At 37.0% G+C, this 23,792-nt stretch overlaps 1 protein-coding gene across 4 annotated transcripts in view; it reads right to left on the bottom strand.

Moving 5' to 3' along the window:
* The window catches only part of LOC115620510 (polypyrimidine tract-binding protein 1), a 217,378-nt gene extending 199,822 nt beyond the window's left edge, over positions 1 to 17,556 (bottom strand). For 2 of the 4 annotated variants that reach the window (XM_030513770.1, XM_030513771.1), the window contains exons 1-2: positions 16,876 to 17,206; positions 16,542 to 16,813 (exon numbers count right to left, since the gene is read on the bottom strand). The gene's annotated coding sequence lies outside the window, so the exon portion shown is untranslated. Of the gene's footprint in view, positions 1 to 6,372; positions 7,015 to 16,541; positions 16,814 to 16,875; positions 17,207 to 17,371; positions 17,459 to 17,540 lie in introns of those variants that run through there. The other 2 variants (XM_030513769.1, XM_030513772.1) reach the window with 2 other exon arrangements.
* Between the last annotated feature and the right edge of the window lie 6,236 nt (positions 17,557 to 23,792).

The raw sequence follows: 23,792 nt of genomic DNA, 5'->3' as shown, positions 1-23,792 counted from the left end.
CAGCTGAGGGTAGTGCGGGGGCATATGTTTGTTTAATCTGTCCATCTGTCTGCAAGTTTTTTTTATTTGTTTATGCCCCCCCACCCCCTTCCCCTGATAGAGGATTTTCCGTATCGCCGTTGGAACAATGAAGCACTAGCATACAACATTTAAATTGAGAAGACTGGCGACCTCAAACTACTAATTATAATTAGGTACGGTTGATTTGTAAGACTAGAGCAGTGATAGCCACCTCTTGCAAAAGGCATACAAACCTGAGGTATACAATTCTATTTATATGGACAAGAGTCGTTCAAATTGCTTTAAGACAGTTAAACAGCAAAGAAGGCAGTTAACGACTAGATGATGTCATCATGCATAGGTTCGTCAGTAGTTCATTGTCTGCTCAAGTGGCCAGCACTTCAACGGCAACAACAATTGCGACGCGAACACTAAAATATGCGTGAGACCGTGTGTTGGCAAATAATAATAATAATACGCTAAGCGAGCTGAATCATTACTGATGCACAATATTTAGCACTAGCATATTATCCTACTTATTTGTTTGTGCAACAATTACCAGCGGCCCTTAAGTTATAATGTACATTTTAGTACTTGTTAGCTCAGAGAGAAAAAAATCGTTTATAGTCGTACTAACATGCTACAAGTCTGATGAATAAGTCAATTATAGTACATGAAAGGGCCGAGATCCGATGTCTGAGAGTGTCTTATGTGCTTTTAAGGCTGGCCTGGCAAGTTGCCACGAATACAAAGACAACAATATTGGGCAGCAAAATTAAATCAAAATGCGAAATGTTCTTTTACCGCCGCACTCGCCAGAAATCTCAACTATTTTCGCAAACATGTGTAGCTGTAGCATAGTTGCATGTTTTCCTATCCGTCAGATACGCGTGCCATCCCCCCTTTGCACATCAGTACAACCAATGCTGCGAAAGTAGTGTGTGTGAGTGTCGGCGTGAGTGAGTGGTATTTATGTTGAAGCGACAAGCGGCCATAAGTCAAACAAGACTGCTCTCTGCCAACCACCAATGCAGAACTCAATTTGAGATCTTGTCAACGGACCAAGAAATAAATGATATGCCTTCTAAAATTTGTCAAAACACAATAGTTGGTGGTGCTGTTGTTTGGGCATCTTTGTTTGTCCCCTCCCATTACTTGTTGGCTGGGCTGTGTTGTCTACGTGGTTTTCAAGCTGTACATATATTGCAAATCTTTAAAAATACTCAGATATAAACAGCTAATCGAAAAATTATTTGGCTAAGCTAACTAGGTTTGCGAGTGGAAGCACAATTTTTTAACCTGTACCCGTAGGGTAAAAAGTGTATATTAGGTTTGTGCAAAGTATGTAACATGCAGAAGGAAGCATCTCCGACCCCATAAAGTATATATATTCTGAATCAGAATGACAAGAAAAATCGATCTAGTCCGTCCGTCTACTGTTGTTGTTTAAAATTTTATCCAATTCGGTCAATTCTAAGAAAAGTTATTAGCGAAACACATTCTCTACAGTACAACCCCCCCAAACTGCAGCAACAAGTTCGCTCTTCTTCTTCTTTTTGCTTCTTCTAGAAGCGCATATAACTCAGTGTCGGAAGTTTACCTGGGTACAGGGTATTTCACTGTCGGGCTTCCTCGACTGTAGCGTTCTCTCTTGTTTTGTGTAAAGTTAACAAAAAGAATGTTTAGGTCGTTGGTACCCTACTCTTGAATACCCTGTACCAGCTTTTCTCTTCCAATCATTCCTAGATAGTGCTGCATCTATTTCGATCAAATTCGGGTCACAAATACCAAAAATTGTTGACGAAATCTTTTACGAAAGTTTCGATTTTGTCAATATATCTTTAGATTATCTTTAAAAGTCCGCATAAAAAAGGTGTCGTTTAGTCCGAGTTATCACTGTATGTATATGGTTTCCCCTACTTACAAAGTTTGTTATCGCTATGCAGATATACTGATAACATGGCATCAAGAACGTCTCCTTTGATTTAGACTTGCTCGTATATACGTGCATTTTAAGTAATGTACTTGAAGGCAGAATTTCCACTCCTTGACCAAAAAACACACTGCATTATGTAAAAGCTTTAACTTCATTTAAAAGTGGCACCCAGTTGATGCCCAGAAAAATCTTAGACAGCACCAAAGCTACTATGTTGTATAATGAAACATGAAGCTCCTTGCAGTATCAGAAGCAGTGGCAGTTGCAGCAGCAGTGGAAACAAATGCGAAGGAGAGGAGCCTGCATAAGCATGAATGCAATGCATAAAGGAGCCAAATTCCACAGCAACAACAAAAATGTTGGACCCCTTGAAAAATGCACAAGGAATGCTTAAAATACTACAGGGAAAAAAAGAAGAAAACTATTTTTTTTTTAATCTTCTCAGCGACAGACACAGCGCAACGACAACGACAACGAAAACTGCGACGAGGGCGAGGGCGAGTTGCCAAAGACAAATGTGGGTCGAAAGCGCAAAGTGCAACAACTGGCACGCACGCACGCCACAGAGTATGCAATGCGCAGCACGCGGCCGGAAAATGGGAAAACCACCAACAACAACGAACCAAACCATTTTTTGGCACTTGCTGCCCAAGGCGTCAGACAAGACAGCCCGCCAAGCCGTTGGCTCCACTTTTCGAGCAGAATTCCAACAGGCAGGGGGCAGAGTGTCGTCTTGTCTGCAACACTATGTTTGTTTTGTCGCTGTTGTTATACCCCTGGCTGTCTGTTGCAACTAATAGGTTAAGTAAAATTTAATATTTTTGCAAACAAGTTTCAGTTGAAACTGCTGCCATCAACAGGTCGCGCGTACGGCACACGCCGTATCTTAAAACCAATAGTTCTCTTAGGCGCCCTTTTCTCCAAACAGCTGATTTCGAATATTTACGTATCGTCACATCATTATAAGTATAAATATAATACATATATAGAAATTAAATCCCATCACACTATCTATTCCACACAGAATTGTGACACGACTGTGAAGCAATAATGAGCAAAAAGAAGCAAAAGGCTGCTGCAGGAAAGAACGTCTATACATTCATTTAAAAATTGTATGCTTTCAACTTTTCTTAGGATTGGCATCTGTTTATAATATAAACTTTATATACATAGGTAGCTTCAAAATACAAGACGAAATTTGTAGCGGAAGATTGGGAAGAAAATCAAATAATACATATTCGAGTACGTGCATAAGAAGTACTCACTCGTAAATCAAATTGTAATGATCAGCATTTAATAAAATGTCCGAATGAATATTTTTACGCTATGATTTGCGGTTGTTAATTACGCCATTAGGCGATGATTGTGGCGGAGGTTTTTCCGCTAATGACTTGTGCTAGGTGACAAAATAACAAGAAAACCAACAACAACAGCAACAACAACAACAACGAACAACGCCTACACCACCGCAACTACAAGACGCAAGCACAAGTCAGTTTATTTCGATTAGCGGCAATTGAAATAAATTTTCGAGCAAAAATCGTCGCATGTTGTCGTCTCGCATTCATAGCCCAGCAACACGTACTACGAGTATATTCAAAAAAACAACAACAACAACTACAACAAAATGAACATCGGATGTAATGTACATGGAGGCTTTGTAGGCGACCGTGTACATTTTCATTTTATTCTAGTGTCTAATGTTCAAATGCACTTAAAATCGTTTCCCAGCCGACATGCAAATGAGTCTTTGGTTGCTCATTGGGGCACAAAGATGTAGTACAAATATGCGACAAGTTAACGAGAAAGATGCTACTCTGCGGCGTTAAACGGGCACATTTCTGCCAATGCACTATTTCCCAAAAAAGTTGTTTATAGCTTCTACCCAAAGGATAAAAGGATACACTGGTTTAGTGCGAATGTACATATGTAACGCGACAGAAGTATATGTATATAGTAATACTATATAAGCATGCTTGGCTTAATTAATATATTAATAACATTTAGTATACTATATATAAATAAATAGATAGAAACAACCTTGTTCGCCATGAGCCCAAGAATTTTGGGAAGTATAAGACATAGATCTTCGAAACTTGGTATCCAGGTTTTTACGATTAAGAAATGAAGTTGGTAAAGGATTTTTACAAATTGGGTGAACAGAACTCTAGCATTTCCTTTTTCTTTTTAATATGTACTGTAGTTGGTTGCTGATTGGAAAATATGGAATTCTAAAAGTGCCTAAGACATGAACAATCAGTGATGAACAACTCTAGCAAAGAAACATTGCTGTTCGTAATATGTATATCCAGTTTTTGTCACGGACTGAAGAGCATGCTAACGGTTCAACACATAAAGCCGAGTAACATTATTATTTACACCCCAAATGAATTAATTTTACTAGAGTATGCACAATTTTTAATTGCTCTGAATTGAGTTCAAACAAAATTAAAGTCTCTTAAGCAACATACTTGTATAAAAGTCCCAGGTGGAAGGAACTCTGGAAACATCATGTTATCAGAAGTGGTTAAAATTCGCATAGATGCGCAGATATTGAGGGCTGTAAATATTTAATTGATAAACCGACCTATTAACATTTTAAGCGTAGTAGAATTTATTACACTGCAACGAACACTTTAAGGGAAGTAGGTTTTTTTACACATCACCCAATCCTCCATCGAATCAGTTGAAATCGTAAGAAGAGGAACGAATGGTGACGTATTTTCAAGATCAACATTTTTGTAAAACAAAGCAAAATCTAAAACTTCTTTTCTAAATACATTTGTCTCGGGAATGTGCGTGATTGGAAGAGCATTGTTTGTCACGCGCACAGCTTTTGTTTCGAACTGAAATGGGAGCCGCGTGGAGTGGAAACAGTGAGGCTGGCTGGCTTTTGTTTTATCATCAACAGCAGAAACGCGACAAAGGGAAAAAAAAAACTGCCGAAAACAGCTGATCTGTCATTTTAGAGCAAAACAAACACATAAGCTTAACTCGTTGTGCATTATTTATTTTTATTCTGTTTTGCTCTTTTTTTATTTATCTCCTCTTTTCTAGTCTGACGCCCGCTCCAAAAAAAATATCACGTCATTTTTAGTGCGAAATCAACAGAGACTGCGGCGACAACGACAACAACAACAATAGTGTTATAGTTTATGTTAAATTGCATATGAAACGAGTGTCGAAATATGATAAAATAAACAAATGCTTTATTTTTTATTATTCCCATGTATGTACATACATATGTACATACCATTTGCATTTGTTTCTGGATGCGAAATAAAAAGTATTGCAAGTTAATTTTGCGAGAAAAGTAATCCAAAACGATTGCGCAGCTGCGTAGAAACAAATGTATGTAAATGTTTCTCTCGAAAGCCAGTTTCGTCGAAATCGGTCAGTCAAAGTGTAGTATAGCTATTATCAAATCGGCGTGTCTTCAGAGCAACATATACATAGTATGTTTGTGTTTAGGAGACGTAAAGGACTCCACAATGAATATGTATGTATGTACACACATGACTGCCAGGTTGTCTGTATACATGGATATCATCTGGAAGTACTTATAAAGATACTAGGTTCAGCTACGAATGTAACATTGTTTCAAATTTAAAACGCGTTTAAAATAATTATTGCATTTAAATTTTTAGTAAAAAGATTTTGCTTTAGATTGTGAAAAACACATTCGATCTCAACTTTGGAAAATCTAAATGGTTTGACTTTTGCGAGTGTTCAGAAGTGTTGAACATAAGCAGTTAATAGCAATATTGCTTTCCAAATATATACAATATAAGAAAATATTTTAAAAACAATAGTAATAGTAAAATGTGCCATTGTTTTCTAATGGCCATGGATGGAGAATGTGGTAGTAGCTCTAGCCCAATCTTTTCCAAAATCTCAAGTATGTGCAACAATGTTAATATTAAATGAATGTCCATTAATTTCAAATAATATAAAAACTTTGGTCAAATCAAATCAAAATGGAACAACAATGCAGAACAGCTGATTTTCGATGGAACCATCACAGATCAATTAGTTTTTCAGCAATACTTATACTCCCAGTAGAGGCTTCTATCGCCCAGACGAACCCTGTGTATTTCTTATACTTATCTTGCGTAAGCTCAATATTTAAGAGACCTTAAATATTAAAGTGGGGACATTTTTCAACTGTTTTTTCTGAGAACTTTTCCACATACGATTCTCCAAATCTGATTCCACCATATTTTAGTCTTAAATTCTATAGTTCTATGTTTGAGAAGGAAAGAACAAATGATTGGCTTATATTTCTGAATTGAAATTTCACAATAAAATGAAGCTTATTATTTAAATGTGAATTTTGTGTAAACTCCTTAAAGGTTGCCAGTGTTATGTGTAATGTGAGAATTATTATTATGCAGAGTTATTATCATAAATGCGATCATTTTTTGCTGACTACTCACCCACTTTCAGAAGAACCCGTACATGAGTGCCGCTTATATTGACGGCGCCTTCCTTTGTCGGAGTTTTACGTATAATTTTAGTTGATTTCGCATTGGTTTTAAGATAAAAAGGTACTACTTGTGAATGAATTACGAGTGCAAGTATAATTTACCCTCTTTTTTCAATTCTTGCGCCATATGGACTATGACGAGTACGGCTCTGAACTGCAGAGCTGGTCAAATTAGCGCCAACGTAAACAAAATCAAAAAACAAAACAAACCACTCTGATATTTGTTTAAAAGACTAAATGAATTTGGGCGCAGCACAATTTATAGTACATACTATATACCGATAAGTATTTATAGAGCACGCCCCGAGGACCGAGCTGCGTTAATTTATTGGCCTGCTGATACTGAAACAATTTTACTCAAATAAAGCAAATAATTGGCTTCGAGTTTAGTGGCTTTTCGAATTAATTTTCATTGGTTATCGATTTCGAATAAATGGCATTGGTTCAAGGATTGCACAACTTAGCAGCCTTTTTATTATAATACTCGAAATGATCTTACTTCTGATGTTTTGATTATTTTGGATTTTATACGCTGTTTGGCATTTCTGAGCTAACGACACTGCACACTGACACACGTACGAACGAGGGTCGCCTGTAAGAATCGAAAGAGAACTATAACAATTTCGATGTAAGGCAACAAGTTGGTAGTTACATATGGATATATGTACATATATAGGTCTATGTATAATCAGTGATACTGGCTTGAAAGTGAAAAGTTAATGCGGGCAGCAAGATTGGCACAAAATACATAGAGCAAGAGAGAAGAATAGAAAGAGAAGGGGAAAGAAAGACAGAGAGAGAGAGAGAGAGAAAGAGAGAGAGAGCGAAAAAAAATATGAAGATAGAGATATCAAGACGCTTTAAGTTATTAGGGAGGGGATGAAAACGTTGGCTCCACAGGCAAATGTGTTACAAAGAAGCTGTAAACAGCTAGCTGAAGAATCGGGTGAGAATGCATTTTTAAATGCTAGGAAAATGTGTGGGAGTAGTAGCTCTGTATTTGTATCTGTGGCATGTGATATTTGTGGCTGGAGTAAAAAAAATAGAAATATTTTTATAAACACGCGGCTCTAGGCATCGGAATTTCTAGCGCACAGACAGACAATGTGCATATAATAAACAGCATTTATATAGATATGTAGATATAAGTATTTGCTTTGAAAATCGCATCAAAATTAGTGTATAAATGTTTAGATACATATATAGATACATTTGTACATACAAACTCAACAGTCAGCAGTGGGCGTCAAAGACAGGCGGACAATGAGGACATAGGGACAATGTTGTGAGCAGGAAGACAGTGACGGAGATACAGCAGAGATAGAAAAAGTAATGGTAAAAGAAAGATAGAGAAATAGGGTATGAGTGTGTGTGTGTGTGTGTGCGTATTGTGTGGGGGGAAATAATGGAACAGAATTTCTCACAGCACAACAAGCGCATAAAAAGAATAACTATAAAATTGTGTTTTTTTCTTTCTGGTTTCTATACAAAAACAAACAAGTGTATTGAAATATTATGTTATCATATGGTAGATGGCGGACGTAGGTTTTCTTTAAACAATACTTATTTACAGAGATATCAATAAATTAGTAGAAGTATTGCAAGCCCTTAAAACAAAACAATAAACATTACATTGTAGTTTAAAAAGTATAGTAAATAGGCGTAGATAGAAATTTAAAACGAGTTGTTATATCGATGGAAAAAATGTGATGTGTACGACACTTATTTTGAATATGAATATTTTATCCAATGTTATATGAATATATACAAATTTTTAAATTAATTACATTTCTATATACTTTTAAATAGACTTAGATAGACATGCTAATAATGTTCATACTAATTTCTGATAGATACTTTGTTGTGGCTGAAAGTTAGAATTCCTATCGAAGCATTCGACAGATTTGCGTGGAGATAATTTTCCCGTCTAGCAATAGGTTTCGGCTATAGCCACTCAGCTATCTCTCAGCTGGCCATGGACGGTCCATTTCCTCGAGAGACCCATTTTAATGCCAATTACCCGTACATTAAACAGCCTTTGATCGAAACTCCAAGAATTAGAGAGGATCTATAATGCCTTAGGTAGAACGACTCGGCTTTTTATCTTTGTCAAAATTTCGATGACACTATCGATGGTTTCGTTCGTTTATTCCCAAAAAACAAAACGCGGCAAAGCAAGGTGAGAAGAGATTTTTATTGGTCAACTTCCGGTAGTAACCTAACAAATTGCGATCTTTCCGAACTTTAGAAGGAAAACATAACTGATGCTTTTGTTTTTCTTTGTTAACGTTTATATGCTTTAACATTTTTAACAGACAAATGACAATTTCATTTAAAACCCAAGAAATTCCACAATTGTTGTAAATTGTTAAGATACTTTAAAATAGATATATTTTTGGTTCAACCATTATAACGATTTTGTGGAAGTATTAACCAGCGGATGCTTATTTCTATTAAAGATTAGTTTTCGGGAATATCAATATTTTCCCAACTCTAGAGCAAGTTATAAAAACATAGTTTGTAATTTTCTTTTACAATTGTGCATTATCGAATTACCTTGATTTCTTGTTTGTGTTTTGTGAATCGTCCTACAGGGAATGAATTACTTTGTAAAGCGATAAAGACACAACTCAACGCAGCCTGCGATAACGACGTGTGTTATGTATACAAACAATTCGCACCTGTCCAGAATATAACAGGCATATAACCGGTAAAATATTCTGTAAATCCAAGCAGAAAGAGCTCTGTGTATCCAACTGGAGCCCAGTTGTAGTTGAAGGGATAACTTCAGACAGCAGTTTGCTCATCAAAATTACCTGCATACGATTATGTCCTTAACAACAGTTCAAGGCTTTGCTTTCTATTTCACATTTTTTTCAGCTCTCCGAAGCTCTCTTGACACCCCTTGACATATGCCAAGTGAAAATCGGGAAATGCAACCCTAATTACACGCACACACAACCAACAAGCAGACAGACAGCCAGCCAGACCTACCCTTTGATTTCTTATAGCTTCCAATGGCATGACACACTCCCAAGCAGCTGTCGCTTCGTTGCTTATCAATCAAAAGGCACACACACACACACCCAGAGAAACTAATTTAAGTTGCCCAGCTTATGTTTGACATTTACGTGCGCTATGATAAAAAAATACAAACTGAATCGGAGGGTACGCTCGCTCCGATAAACACCGGCGTGGCAGCCACAGCCGCAGCCACAGCCGTAAGCCCTTTGATTGAGCTGAGTTTCAAATTGTGGCAGCGTTTGTAATCCAGATGATATCGGTGCAACATTCGAAACAATTTCACACACGCTGGGCGTTCTACCAAATGACAAATGTGACGCGATGCCATCAAATCACTTGACATCCTCCCCTCCTCCTATAGCCCCAAGCAGCAATCGGACCGTCTCACGATATCCCACAACTTGACAAGACAAATCAGCGGGCCACATCGTTTATTTGCATATTTCAGCACCTTAACAAATTGGCATTCACAGGCAGCTAATCATTTCATGCTCTTGAGTTCTCAGAGATGGCGATCTCCCACGTCTATGCGGATGCAGACAATCTGTTTACTGGTTCGATATGTTCTTTAATTAGTTTCATCCAATTAGTTCTTAAAGTGCAAATATCCAAAAGCTACTGCGAAGCCACTGAACAATTTTCGAAAATTTATCTCTCTACGACTATATTTTTTGTATGGATCTTTGTCATCAGATCAATTGGTTTTGTAACAAGGTTTTACATTGAGCTTCTGATTCTGTTCAACTTTTTTCATATTCCTTTATTAAACAAAGTTAATTAATCGCTTTGTAGGAATTGATTTTCTAATCGATGTACAAGTAAATAGAGATCTGCACTCTTGCTGGTCAGCCGGGGACATTAATTTTAGTTGAAAAGAAGCAGGTTCTTAGCTTTCTTTCGATATGCGAAAAGAATTAATAAACCATATATATAGGATATAGAGTATGTATATAGTATATTCCGAATAAGAATTACAAGACGTCAAAGGGTTAAGCGTTTATTGCTGTACAAATAAGAGTTTTATAATTGTGTTCTTATTTGAAAGTACGAACAGCATTTGGTGAATTCTCCAGTCATTAGTCAAAGAAAATAAGTTCTTTTTGGTGAAAAAAATGTATGCATTTATTATCTAGGCTTATTGAGACTGGACATATGTATATGTAGTTGCGTAGTAGTTTTTCTAATTGTAGCAATTAAGGGCAAAACACAATTATTCTGACCTTTAAAAGTACACAAAAAACCCCAAAGCTAGTGCCCCGCACTTTAATATTTGTCTGCCAACCGGTTTCATTTACCGAATATATAGTAGTATGCCCAGCCATTTGAGCGTACAAAAAATTTGAGCATTACTTCATTACCACCACCATGACTACCTCAAGTTCGTAGATAGCTCAAATAAAAAACAATGAAAAAACAATGGTAAAAATAAAAACGAATAAGAAAACACAACATTAATCATTTTCAGCTGAGGAAGCATACAACAACTGAGCCGCCAACAATCACGGCAAGAGCGGCGCGTTTTCTGGCTATATGTGAGTTACGCATGTGCGTTAGTTAATTTGTATGGCTGCGCTAATTAACCAAAGCGAAATCAGCTGGCCGTGTTGTCAGAAATATCTGTGAGAAACGGAGTGAAACCATCAGCTTGTTGACGACGGCCTTTTCCGGGGGCAGTATTGCGCGTCAAGCAATGTCGGGTAATTGCCGAAGAACACAGTCTACAGATACAAGTACGAGTACAACACGCGTGAAAATGAAGAGGCGCAGCTTACAAATATATACGCAACATACATAACATATATGAGTATATATGTATATATGTACATATGTACTTATACTTATATATACAGTCGAAATTGCTTATAAAGACATTCATCATTTTTCTTTTTTAATAGGAATTCATAAAACAATTATTTAAGCTGTTTAGAGAGAAAGAGAAAGCTCTTGGAGCTGGACCTCCTGAAACAACTCCTCCAGTTTTAAGCGTTGTGTAGTCATATAGTTTGAGTAAGGTCAGTTCATTCGGAATAGTTTTTGTTTCCTGTTCTTCTGTTCATGTTATACGAAGTGTTTTGGGATTTTTATAAGAAGTAGTAAGTAGAATCCACTTCAGAAGAATCTTTTTGAGTTTTCGCAAATGAGAAAAAGTTATACATATACGAGTTCCGTACTCAACAGAAACTTGAAAACGAACTTCTTCAAAAAGTACAGTGAAAAATTAATTAAAATAGTCTGCTATTTTTTTTACTTAAACTGCTGAGTGTACTATATACTATAAATGTGCTAGTTATTGCCAATATCAGTCGAACAGATAAATGTATACAGTAAAACTATCGGCAAGATATGGTATTCTCTTCCGATTTTACAGAATTCAAAATATCATTATCAGCTGAAAAAAGGTCAGAAATATGCACATTTTCATTAATAAATAAGGATGAGTCTACCGTCAACTTTCTAATGCTTTTGTTCTTCAAAGTTTAAACGATTGTCTTCAATGGCTGCTCACAATATCTAATAATTCCGTAACAGAAAATGGTTTGCGTTTGTTGCTCAGTTTTACTTTAAAGTACTGGCAAATAGACCGACTATTAATTGCTATTAGTCAGATTAAAGAAAAATACTTCTATAAAGAACAGTATTTGTACGTTTCACTTTTTGGGTTTGCTCGTTCTAACTAATAGCTAAGACTAAATAAAAATAATAAAATAAACGGTGTAGTATAGCAATCCGAACTCTATAAGCAATGCCGTTATAGGCGTTTTCGACTGTAAACATATACGTACTCTCAGATATGTATGTAGACACACATTATTCGATCATACACAATGCGAGACCAGAGCCCAAAGCACCGAAATTTGTGTTCAAGGTCGTACATGTTAAATTTCGAAACTGGGCATTCAACTTGATAATTTATTAAACGCGTTTGTGTATGACTAGGGAAGGGTACGACGATGTGCACATATGTATGTATGTCTCACACTACATATACATACGTATATGTACATATTTATGTATGTATGTATGAGAACTAAGACGGTAACGCGCAAGCGTAGCCACAGATACAGAAAAACATTTGTGTCTGTGCACATGTGTTGCCCAAATATAGACCAGACATACTATAGAAGATGCAAGATTGTTGTGCCGACGACCATGCCAGTCAGTCAAGCTCAAAACTGTGCTTTGGAGGGTTGTGCGAGAGAACTCATAAATTTGTTTTTAATGGCTTGATTGTTTTTGGCTTCATTCGCTGTGGCGACAAACTGGATACACATAAATACTCGTGTACAAGTATTGTACAAATTTCGCACTAGAACGAACACGTTAAGGGTTCCTTCAACCCAGTGACTCAGTTAGAAACGGGTTTCGCTCCATGCCTTATATACTCGTACTTAATATATTTAAATGTATTCCCAATAAAATCAATTAACTGCAAATAAAAGGTAAGAGTAACACACACGCCCCTCCCACCAACCAATTCATGTAGCATCTAAACTCTGTTATCAGGGAAAGTTTTGCCAGCTCGCTATTTTATTGATAAACGCTGCGCTTGTGATAAAAACGCACACGCTATACATGCAAGCGGCATCTATATATACTATATAGTGCCACTTTACTGAAGGCTTTGACGTGAGAGCGACCCCTGATTATCGGCAAAATGAGGGTTTGGCTTACACATGAACATACCCCTATACATAACAATTATACATATGTATGTGCGTGTGGATTGTGTTAAGTTAGCTTTCGATTTTGTTTTTGCACAAGTTTTTAGTCATATGCTTGAGGTGGTAAGGCAAAAGGGTTGGGGGTTGGGAATAGGGGGAGGGTCTAAATGCATGTGCTGGCATCAGCAGAGACCCTCTAAATCTGAAAACCAGACGCTAATTTGATATTTTAATGACTTTTTGTTTGCAAATTACGCGTCGCTTTGTTATTATTGTTGTCGTCGGTGCCGGGTGCCCGATGCCCATGCCTGGTCCCTCGCATCCCGGCCCCTGCAACTCCGTTCGTTCCATATGTGGCCAAATGAGTTGTTGCTCATAGGATTGTTTCTGGCTTAAATAATATTGTGTGTGTGTCTGGCTGTGCAATTTGAGAAGGGAGCGCAACAACTGGCCCAGCCAAGCAAGTGCCCCAATTGCGGAGTGTGTCCACAATGGCGGTTAGCGCCATGTAGAGCTGGTTTGTTATTATCAAAACAAATCGGAAAATTGGCAGGATGTATAGTACTCCTATTTCACATATACTCTACAATGGACCTGGCTAATAATTATGTAGTGTTTTTAATTTTTCTAAACTTTGCTGATTCTCTGAACAAATATTTCTGGCTTCATTACAAATTAGTTTGTAAAAATTAAAATCCTACCTACATTGTACCAATTTTAATTCGTAATTTCTGTACCCAAAGGGTACAAGGGTATATTAGTTTTGTGCGAGTGCACATGGAACACACAGAAGGAGGCTTGGTAGACCCCACAAAGTATATATATTCTTGATCAGCATGACAAGCCGAGTCGATATAGCCATGTCCGTCTGTCTGTCCGTCTGTCCGTCCGTCTGTCCGTCCGTCCGTCCGTCTGTCTGTATGAACGCAAGGATCTCCGAAAGTATAAGAGCTAGAATAACCAAACTTGGTATACAGATTCTCCTGAGACCGAGAAAGGACGAGTTTGTTCATTTTTTCTGATCCACCCCCCCACTCCCCCCCTATTAACGATTTTCTATAACTCCCGTAATTCTTGGAATTTTGAACTAAAATTTGGTAGTCACATTAGGTTAGTAATTATATATCCGTATACCGTATAGTTTCATTATGATAGAATGATCAGAAAGAAAGTTATAGCCATATACCCATGCCCAATGCACACATACATACATATGTACAAGTACACAAACACGCATAAGGCACGATTCTGATGTAAATGTAAATGTATCTATGCATGCATGGAATATTTTATATTTAATTTAGTTAATTAATTAAATTTATTTAGTTAATTAATTAATTTAATTTAATTTAATTAATTAATTTAATTAAATTAATTTAATTACTTTTTTGTGGGGTGGTACAGGGTATTTAAGAGTTGAGCCTGCTCGACTTTAGCATTCCTTTCTTGTTTTATGTAAGTGTAAATACAGACCCGTTCGCGATTTCGATCAAATTTTGTGAAATCGATTTGTCTTAGTGTTCAGATTTGTACAAAATGAGGGATTTTCTTAAATAAATTTAATTTCAAATTAAAGAGGATTGTTACTTATTATACTTAGATTATTAATATGTATGTACAGTACATGCCCATTAGAGTGAAAACAATAAACCTCTTATTTTTAGTAAGTAATCTTAACGGATGAAATTCAAGCAAAACATCCATTAATTTTTAACCTAATATGCATTTATGACAGATCCTCAATCTGTGAAGGTAACAAAATAATTGATGCATGATTTTCCATAACTCTCGTAAATGCTTATTTTGTTATTAATATTCACATTGAAAGGTGAAGTTTTTAAAGTAGGCCCTCATGACTCTAAAATTCCACTCTTGTTTCCTGTTTGTGCGGATTATTCATTATGGAAAAGTGCAGCATGCTATTCTCGATCTGGAAACGGTCAAAAAATATAAGGTGTAATGCAAAAATAAATACTGAGATTTCGGTACACACATATGTATGTACATACTACATACACAATTTCTGAAAGCATGGTTCCTGGAAAAGCTAAATCAACTTCAGATCCCATTGGGAACGTCAAATAGCTTGTAACAATATTACAATACAAACTTGTAACAATGTAAGACGGGATCCTAGTTAGCGAAATTTCAATGTTATTTACAAATTTTTTTCGGCACAGCTATAGGGCCATCTAGAATTGGAGTAGTAGACTTTGTAGTAGTAGTACATTTTGAAAACTAAATTGTTCTTTGGGGAATAATGAAGGAATAAGTGGAAGAAAGCCTATTATTTTATCTATATGTATATATGTATGCATGTATATCCATAGGAATACGTTTAATTGCCAAGTCGGGTTATCTCTGAAGCTATTTGAGATAAATAATTCAGAAGAAATAATTCCGAAATATCATATTCATAGACTCACACACATATGCATGTATGTACATCCATTTGTAACTCTACAACGCTAAAAACAAAGAAATACTACCCCGACAGACAGACCCAGGCAAAGACAATAAAGCCCGAACTGAACATGCGAGAAGCTCAGAGCGGCCGGCGTACTATTTCCTTATGGTGCCAAAAGCCGCAGAAAACGTTGAGTATTGCATGTCCACACACACATACATACATATATAGTACACAAGCATGCATATGTTTGTATGTATGTTTGCCTGTGTATTAAAATTTCATGTAGCGTACGGATGAGTCAGCGAAATAATAAAAAAGGAAGCAGTGGTAATGAAGTTGAATAAACAATACTAAAGAAAATAAGCAACACACAGACACACACACACACTTAATAACGAAGGACACAACAAAAACAACGGCCAGATGAACCGTGATAAAGACGAAAGGTGAGAAGAAGGTACGAGCAAAGGTGTGTATATATGTATGTACATATGTATGTATTATAAGGGCTGCATTACACAATAAGAAAACAGCAAGAGTTGTATGAGAGCAGCAATAGCAACAATCAGCAGCGCGACAGAGAGAGAGAGAGAAATTAACAGGCAGAAGTAAAATATTAAAAGTGAATCCAAAAAAGAGCAATCATAAAAATAACCGTTGCTAATAAAGCGACGGGAGCGATTGCGCGGGTGTGTGCGTGTTCATGTGCATGTGTTTGTATGTATATGTATATGCATGAGTGTACTGGAAGGAAAGGGAGACGATACAAGGGAAAAGGCAACAGGTAGTTGAATCTTTATATGAAATTAACGTACATCCAAATGTTCATATGTATGCATGTATGTATGTATGTTTGTACTTTTGTAGCTGAGCGATCGACGGCGCTTGGTTCAAGTGCTGAATTAAGGTATGCTAAGCATTAAACAAAAACATACATACATACATACTTATGTACATATGTATGTAGGTAGTTTTAAAAATACAGAAGTAGTAAAAAGAATAAAATATATTTTATCAACTTACAGAACAGCAGGCAAATAAGACTTTGAGCGGTGAATGCTTTGTTGAAGATGAATTATTCACACAATTTTGTGTATGTATGTATATGCGCTTCTCCTTATTGTTTTGTTGTAGTTGTTTATTAAACCGTCCAGTAGCAGATGACGAAATGATGAAGCACGTTGAATTTAGTACAGGTTTGCGGTTTTTTATTATTTTTTATCTATACTTTGAGAATTTTGACACGTTCATAAAGACGCTCGCAGCGCGTATGAAAACACACCACACAATAAAAACTGGAGGATAGGGTGAATTATTTATAGCACGCAAATTTACAAGAGAGCGCCACTAAACTCACAGGCTCGATGAGGACAAAAATGTAAGCACTGGCAGGACCGGACCGCACGAAGAATGAATGCAATTAGAAGTGCTAATAAAACAATGCCGAAGGGCGGCGGAAAATGGCGCGCGTGTTCACTTTTTCTGAAAAGGGGGTAGGGGGGATGCGACAAGAGGACGGGGATCGACTGACCGTAAGTTGACGACGTTCGTACACTTAGGGATACAGGATTTAGGGACGCGCGAGCGCAAGGTCACGTTGCATGTGCAACAAGGAAACAAAGACGCGCAAAACGTAAGAATTTTGACAAACACGCGCAGAAAGTGTAAAGAAGGATACGAAAAAGCTGAAAACGAACGAAACAACACAAATTCCACGAAAACTACATATGTATGTATGTATGTATACTTATCGAATGCCAGAGTCGGACGAAACTAATTTTTTTGAAAACGACGTAAGAATCAAACATACATATGCAATTGCAAAGCTTAACTTTGTTAATATTTAATATTACTGGAATGCGTTATTCGCTTTTTATTTTCTGGCCAGCCGTTTAGCGGCACTTTTGCAGATAGCTTGCTTGCTTTGTTGTTGTAGGTTGCTGCTTTTTAAAAGAAAATATACTAATAATTTAATGCAATTTAATAGTTGACTGCTTTTGCTCATAACAGCATAATACACACAAATAACTCGTCGTCGTTGATTGCGTTTTGTTTGTTTATTTAAACAAATTCAATTGAAAACACGACGCCGACGTCTGCCGAACTAAAATTGGTGAGCGCTGCGTTCGCCACACTCACACGCGATCTGGTTGGCAACTAAACGAAAACTGATTTTGGCTGCTTGGTGTCGATCCGCATGTGCCCGCCCGGCCCGGAATGCGCACATTACTCTCTTTTTAGTACTCGAATTTAAGTATTTTTTAAGACAAACGCATTGGAGAAGATTTGCACAGCTCATGCAGTGTGTTTGCGCTTCAATGTAAATAATGCTGCTCCTAGTTATCGTTTTGTTGTCAATTAAAGAAATTAACAACAGTGCAATTTAACAAATTCAAACAGAAAACAGCTGATCGCTGGTTGTCTGGCCACTCTATTCTTGCTATACAATGCTGCGGTCACACATAAGCCATTTGCATTACTCACCTCAAGATCGTTCTACTCACCACAGTGGAACATAACACCACCTTGCGGTCGGGCAATACAAACTTAGGGAAATATTTATAGCGAATGTATTACGTAGCAGTGAGCTTGATACCGTGCACAAAGAATGCGTTACTTTTCAAACTTCTGAAACGCTTAGGCATTCCTGAAATGGAATGGAATATCAGCGATCAGATCAGTTTATTTTAAAGCCATCAAGCAAAATTTTATTAATTGTTCCAATTGTATATATTTCAAATACTCCCCACTAAGGCATTCTCATTTTAGGTTGCTTTCAAATTTGTTTCTGTTCGTAAATTTCAATGTCAAATCAAATGCTCAACACGTTTGGCACTGCATCGATGACTCACGCGTGACTCACTCTGCTACCACTATGTAAGCTTTAAGGCGAGAATTAAATTGATTGCGAACCAATTTGTATAAATTATTCGCAAAAACAAAGCGCTGCTGAGCAAATCGCACGCGAAGTGAGCCCGCTGGGTTGTAAATGAAATATATCAGAATCGAGAATCGCGCGTCGCACAAACCAATTCGTTGCATATAGTGCATTTAATTGGCTCTAAAAGCAGACCCGAGTTGAATCCATAAAAACAAATAAAAATACAAATACAACAAAGTGTAAATCAAAACCGCGGCGAGTCGCGCATCGCCTCAAGAAAAGATGAAAAATTTGTGAAATATTTGCATCAACAAAGAACTTCATCCCCAATGCGTTTTATAAAGTATAGTATGAATGCATGTACATATGTATAAAAAGCATGTATGGCCAATACAGGCCCATGCCCATTCGTTAAACCACATGCCATTGCCAAATTCCTGAATCGACTCGCCCGCTGCCAACGGATTCGCGAGGCAGCCAGCCAACTGCTCGTATTTTAATTTTAAATTAAATAAAAACAAAACAATATGAACTACCTTTTCTGCCGCTCTCTGTCTGTATTTGTTGTAGTTGTTCTTGTTCTTGATGTTGTTGTTGTTCTATTTGTAGTTAATAAATGCAAGCCAATTCGGGGAATTATGTATCGACGCATGTGGGCGACTAAATGAATTCGATTTTCTTAAGCAAATATATGCGCTACTATTTAGAATTTCCCCTGATTTTTGTCGCATCTGACTGCACCCTGTAGATTATTAGCATTAAATAAGCTGCAGAAGAATCCGTACAAGAAGGGTGCATTGAATAATAACCACTTAGTATTACTTTTTTGACACAGCTGTGAGCGAAATTCTTAGCCACTTGTACGATTGTTTCACCTTTCTCAGTTAGAGAGTGAGAGGGAATTGAAGAACTGAACAATTTTAGGATAGTTTTATTAACAAGTAATTAGTATGCATTTTGTTACCCCCAAGGGGAAAAAGGGTATATTAAGGCCCCATAAAGTATACATATATATATACACGTACAGTGAGTCACAGCTTGTTTCGAGCAGGCGTTGTGCAAATCTTTAAAACGCCGTAGCAAGTAAACGCTTTGTTATAACAAAATTTGGTGAATGTAGATTTGTAGCTATTTACTTAAAATATGTTTAACATGCTGAGTTCATTTCGAGCATTGCTTTATTTTGCAACAAACCAGAAACTATTCATATTGCAACCAAGAAAAAGGTCACAGCTTTTTTCGGATGGTCGAATGGCTAGCCAAATCGAGTTCTTCTTCTTCCATTGTAATTGACTATTCGTTAACTAATTTATTTCCACAAATTTTCCGTTTTTTCCCAATTCAATATAAATATTTTAGCATTTTTAAGAATGGGTGGCTGATTGGGGCGTTTATTGGTGCTCCTGCATTATAAAGAAGGCATTAGCCAACGGAAAATAGCGGGCCTCGTAGATCTGATTCCTAGTACAGTGCAGAGCATCATCGAACGTGAGATTCGGGTAACCACTAATTTTTACGGACTCGGATTAGCGCCGTATAGTACGAAAAATTAAAGAAAGCCCCATGCTATCAGCCCCAAGTTGGCCATAAAAATTAGAGGATGAACTGGTCAAAAAATCCTCTGCAGAAACTCTGATCCGAGTAGTGGAGAAACACGATTTCAATGGTCGACAACCTTTAGGAAGCCGCTTATGTCCACTTCAACTTGCCAAGGATCTCGTTCTGAAACCAATCTCATGGTGGGACGATATGTTTTTGAAGACGGCCCATAATACCTATGGGTCCGACGGAATGAAGCGGGAATGGCGTAAGCCGAATAATCCGCTTCAAAAGAATCATCTTATTCCCACATTTCGGCACGGAGGAGGAGGTGTACATGTTTCGGCCTATATGCCTGAAATTGAAAGTAACATTACTCCTCTGCACCTGTATGTACATCAGTGATGTGAGTCCAGATAAGAAGAAGATACGAATTAAACCATTTCTCATACAAGTTTGAAACTTTTTATGCTCTGTACATGAAATGTTCAGGTTTTGTATTAGGTTTGCGAGAGCTGAAAAATGTAACAGGCAGAAGGAGGCATGGCAAACCCCACAAAGTATATGTATGTATTCTCGATCAGCATGACCAGACGAGTCGGTCTATGTCCGTCTGTCTGTCTGTATGAAGACCCGAATCTCAGAGATTATAAAAGCTAGCGGCACCAAATTTTGCAAAAAGATGCCTTATGTGTGTACGCTTTGATTTATTTTGTGTAGAGTTTTTCGTAATTTACTGAAAACTTTTTATCTCTGAGACACCGATGTTTTGAGTAGAACCCAAATTTACTTCGTAACATCAAATATCAAAACATTTGGTGAAATCGAAAATAATCGCTGAAAACATGTCCTTTTACAACCCCTGCATCTTTTCGAGTTTAGTTCTAAAAATCGCATTTCTCAAAATCTATGGAGAACATTATTAAAATCGATTTCTGGTAGTATAGTATACAATGTTTAAGAACTCGACTCGTTTAATTTGAAAAATCATAATCAGGGGTGCTTCAGAAATCCCTTCTGACATCCCTTCTAACAAAGGCATTTTTCGAAATATAAATAATCATTGGAATATAAACTTTATAGTTTTTCTGTGCAATCTGCATCAAAAATATTTTGCATATGCTATGAAAATATTATTAAATTAGCAAATTACTAAGCCCCTAGTTAAAACACTAGCATTCACATACAGCTTCCAAAACAACCGAGCAATAGAGATTCCAACTTGGCCCAAATACAAAATTACTTTTTTCGAACATCACATTTTGCTCAATTAAGTCTTATTTTGTTAAACGAAAGTCAAAAATAAAATATATTTTTGACGCACTTCTGATTTCAAATACGAATTGTGTATGATTGTGTATTAATTAAAAAAACTTGGCGAAAATTTTGTGTCACCGTAAATATATATTGATGCTTTTATTATTTATTAAGCAAGTGCCGTTTAATTTTTTGTGGAAATCGTGAATAATATTTTAAGCTATGTAGCTAATTTAAAATGAAATACGGCTTAGTTTCGTGCGCTGGTAACTCTAACGAGTCTGTTAGCCTACTTTACAGTCAGTCAACTGTTACTGACAGCTGGCTTAAAGGGGAAGCTCGAAAAAATGAAAGCTCTAGATATTTCAACATCAACCCTAGCCGAAATCTCTAGAGATTCCTGTGGCACCCTTGAATAATACTAAGATCGTGTTTCGCGGAAGTTTAACTTAAGCTTATGTTATTTCCAGAAATAATGAAACAATTTGCGAAATATCTTACGGAAGGGTCCAATTGTCGGTCACTTTCCAGCAACTCTTGAATACATTTGTATTTTCATGATTGCCCAGCCCAGAAAAAACTAGCATCTGGCCTCGACTTCTATGAACATGAGCTTAGAAGTGTTTACTAAATAGACACAAAAAGAAAACGCTCTTAAGCTGCAAATGCATTTTAATTAAACGTTGGTTCCAATATTAGTTGATAATTTCACATTTTTCGGAATATTAGGGTATACCTATGTACATATTTCTGCCTTGATTTGAGCCCCTCTGCTATTATTTTGCGCTCTTTTCATAATATGTTATGTGGTTAGTTGCTCCAACAATGAAATCTACTTTTGTGCCAGCTTTTGCTTTATAACTGCTCATCACCAGTAGGTTCTTAACTAAAGTGAATAGTTTCCACTGCATATATGTACAAGTAAATAGCATTTGTAGTTTATTCCAATTTTACTGGAATATTTCTCGTTGCTATAATATCGCTGGAAACCTTAACAACAAAGTACATGCAATTGCGAAACGCTGGATTCCCAGCTGCTCATTAGTTGTGTTCGTAAAAGCTGCTTACAAGCTCCGATATGGCCTGGTAGAAGGAAGCTGACAACCTCTGTGTGCGGCTGTGCTGAGCCCATCGGACCGAGTTATTTGTAAAATTTGCACTAAAATGCAAACAAAAATGCTGTGCCAATGTGCAAATATTTGCATGGGCCCGAAAATGTTCTCAAATGTGGCGTTGATTGTGTTTTCTATGCACCGGTGGGCTACGGACGCCTACTTGCCAGCCAGAGCCATGCAATGTCCGACCTCAACCCCTACCCGGGGCACTCATCGACACACATACTCGTACAAACATACATACGTATGTATGCATGTGTACGTATGCATCTTTATTTCGCATTGTTGCGAAAAGTTTAAAACAATTGAAAAAGCATCGGGAACTAATACTTGTACAAGTGTAAACAACACATGCAGCTCGCATATAGATAAACATGCCATATGTACAAATATACACTACCGATCAATCGAATAGACTCACCATAACTTTCAAAGTTACGCGAAAATTCAGTCGGTCTGGGGTCTGTGTTTTTCATTAAATTTTATCAATTTTTGAGACATTGTGAATGTGAATGAAAATTCGTTCAAATCTGGGTCTAAATAGGGGAGAAGGCAAAAGTTGAAAATTTATTGGAAATAAATTAAGAAGATTTTATATTATCTCAGATTTAAAACTTAAGTGCTAGCCAATAAAATATTTTTATTGGACTACAAACTCTAGCATTCCTCCTAGAGTCGAGAGGGCTCAATTCTTTAATAACCTGTTCCCACTCCCAAAAATAAGAAAAAATATTTTTAAAATACATTTTAAAAAATTTAATTAAATTAACAAAAAAATTTCCAATACATAAGTGGAGACATTTGGGTGCAGTACAGAATGAAGTCAACAAACAACAACAACAGCTACGGGCAGAGCTTGGGCAGAGATTACATTTACATTCGGTATAACTTTTTTCATAATTGAGCTATCCTCATGAAACTTGACATACGGGCACATAATCACTACTTCGATGTAATTACAATTTAAGTTAAAAGTTCCAAGAAGTAGGTGAGTTATAGAAAATCATTAATAGCGATCGAGTGGGGGTGCATCTGAAGAAATAAACAAACTTGTCCATTCTTGGGCTTAGGAGAATCTGGAGACCAAGTTTGGTTATTCTAGCTCTTATACTTTCTGAGATGGGCAGACAGATGGACAGACGGACATGGCTATATCGACTCGTACTCGTCTTGTCATGCTGATCAAGAATATAAGTATCAACCTTGTGGGGTCTGCCACGCCTCCTTTTGCTTGTTGCATGTACACTCTCGCACAAAACGAATATACCCTTTGGGTACAGGGTATAAAAATGGTTCATTTGGAATTATTGGGACTATTTTACTGGTCGGGAGTGTATTTGTTTGACGCCTAAAAGTATCTGCTTAACTGCACAAAGACAATAGCAAATGCTGAGCAAATTTGATTATTTCGTTGATATTATCGACAACATTTCCGCCCACTAGAGCCACTAGGCTCGCAACCCATGAGCACACACACACCTA

The sequence above is a fragment of the Scaptodrosophila lebanonensis genome, unplaced genomic scaffold (assembly GCF_003285725.1).
Source record: "Scaptodrosophila lebanonensis strain 11010-0011.00,11010-0021.00 unplaced genomic scaffold, SlebRS2 tig00000024-arrow-pilon, whole genome shotgun sequence".
In the NCBI taxonomy this organism is placed as follows: domain Eukaryota; kingdom Metazoa; phylum Arthropoda; class Insecta; order Diptera; family Drosophilidae; genus Scaptodrosophila; species Scaptodrosophila lebanonensis.
This window is presented reverse-complemented; position numbering and strand designations above follow the sequence as displayed.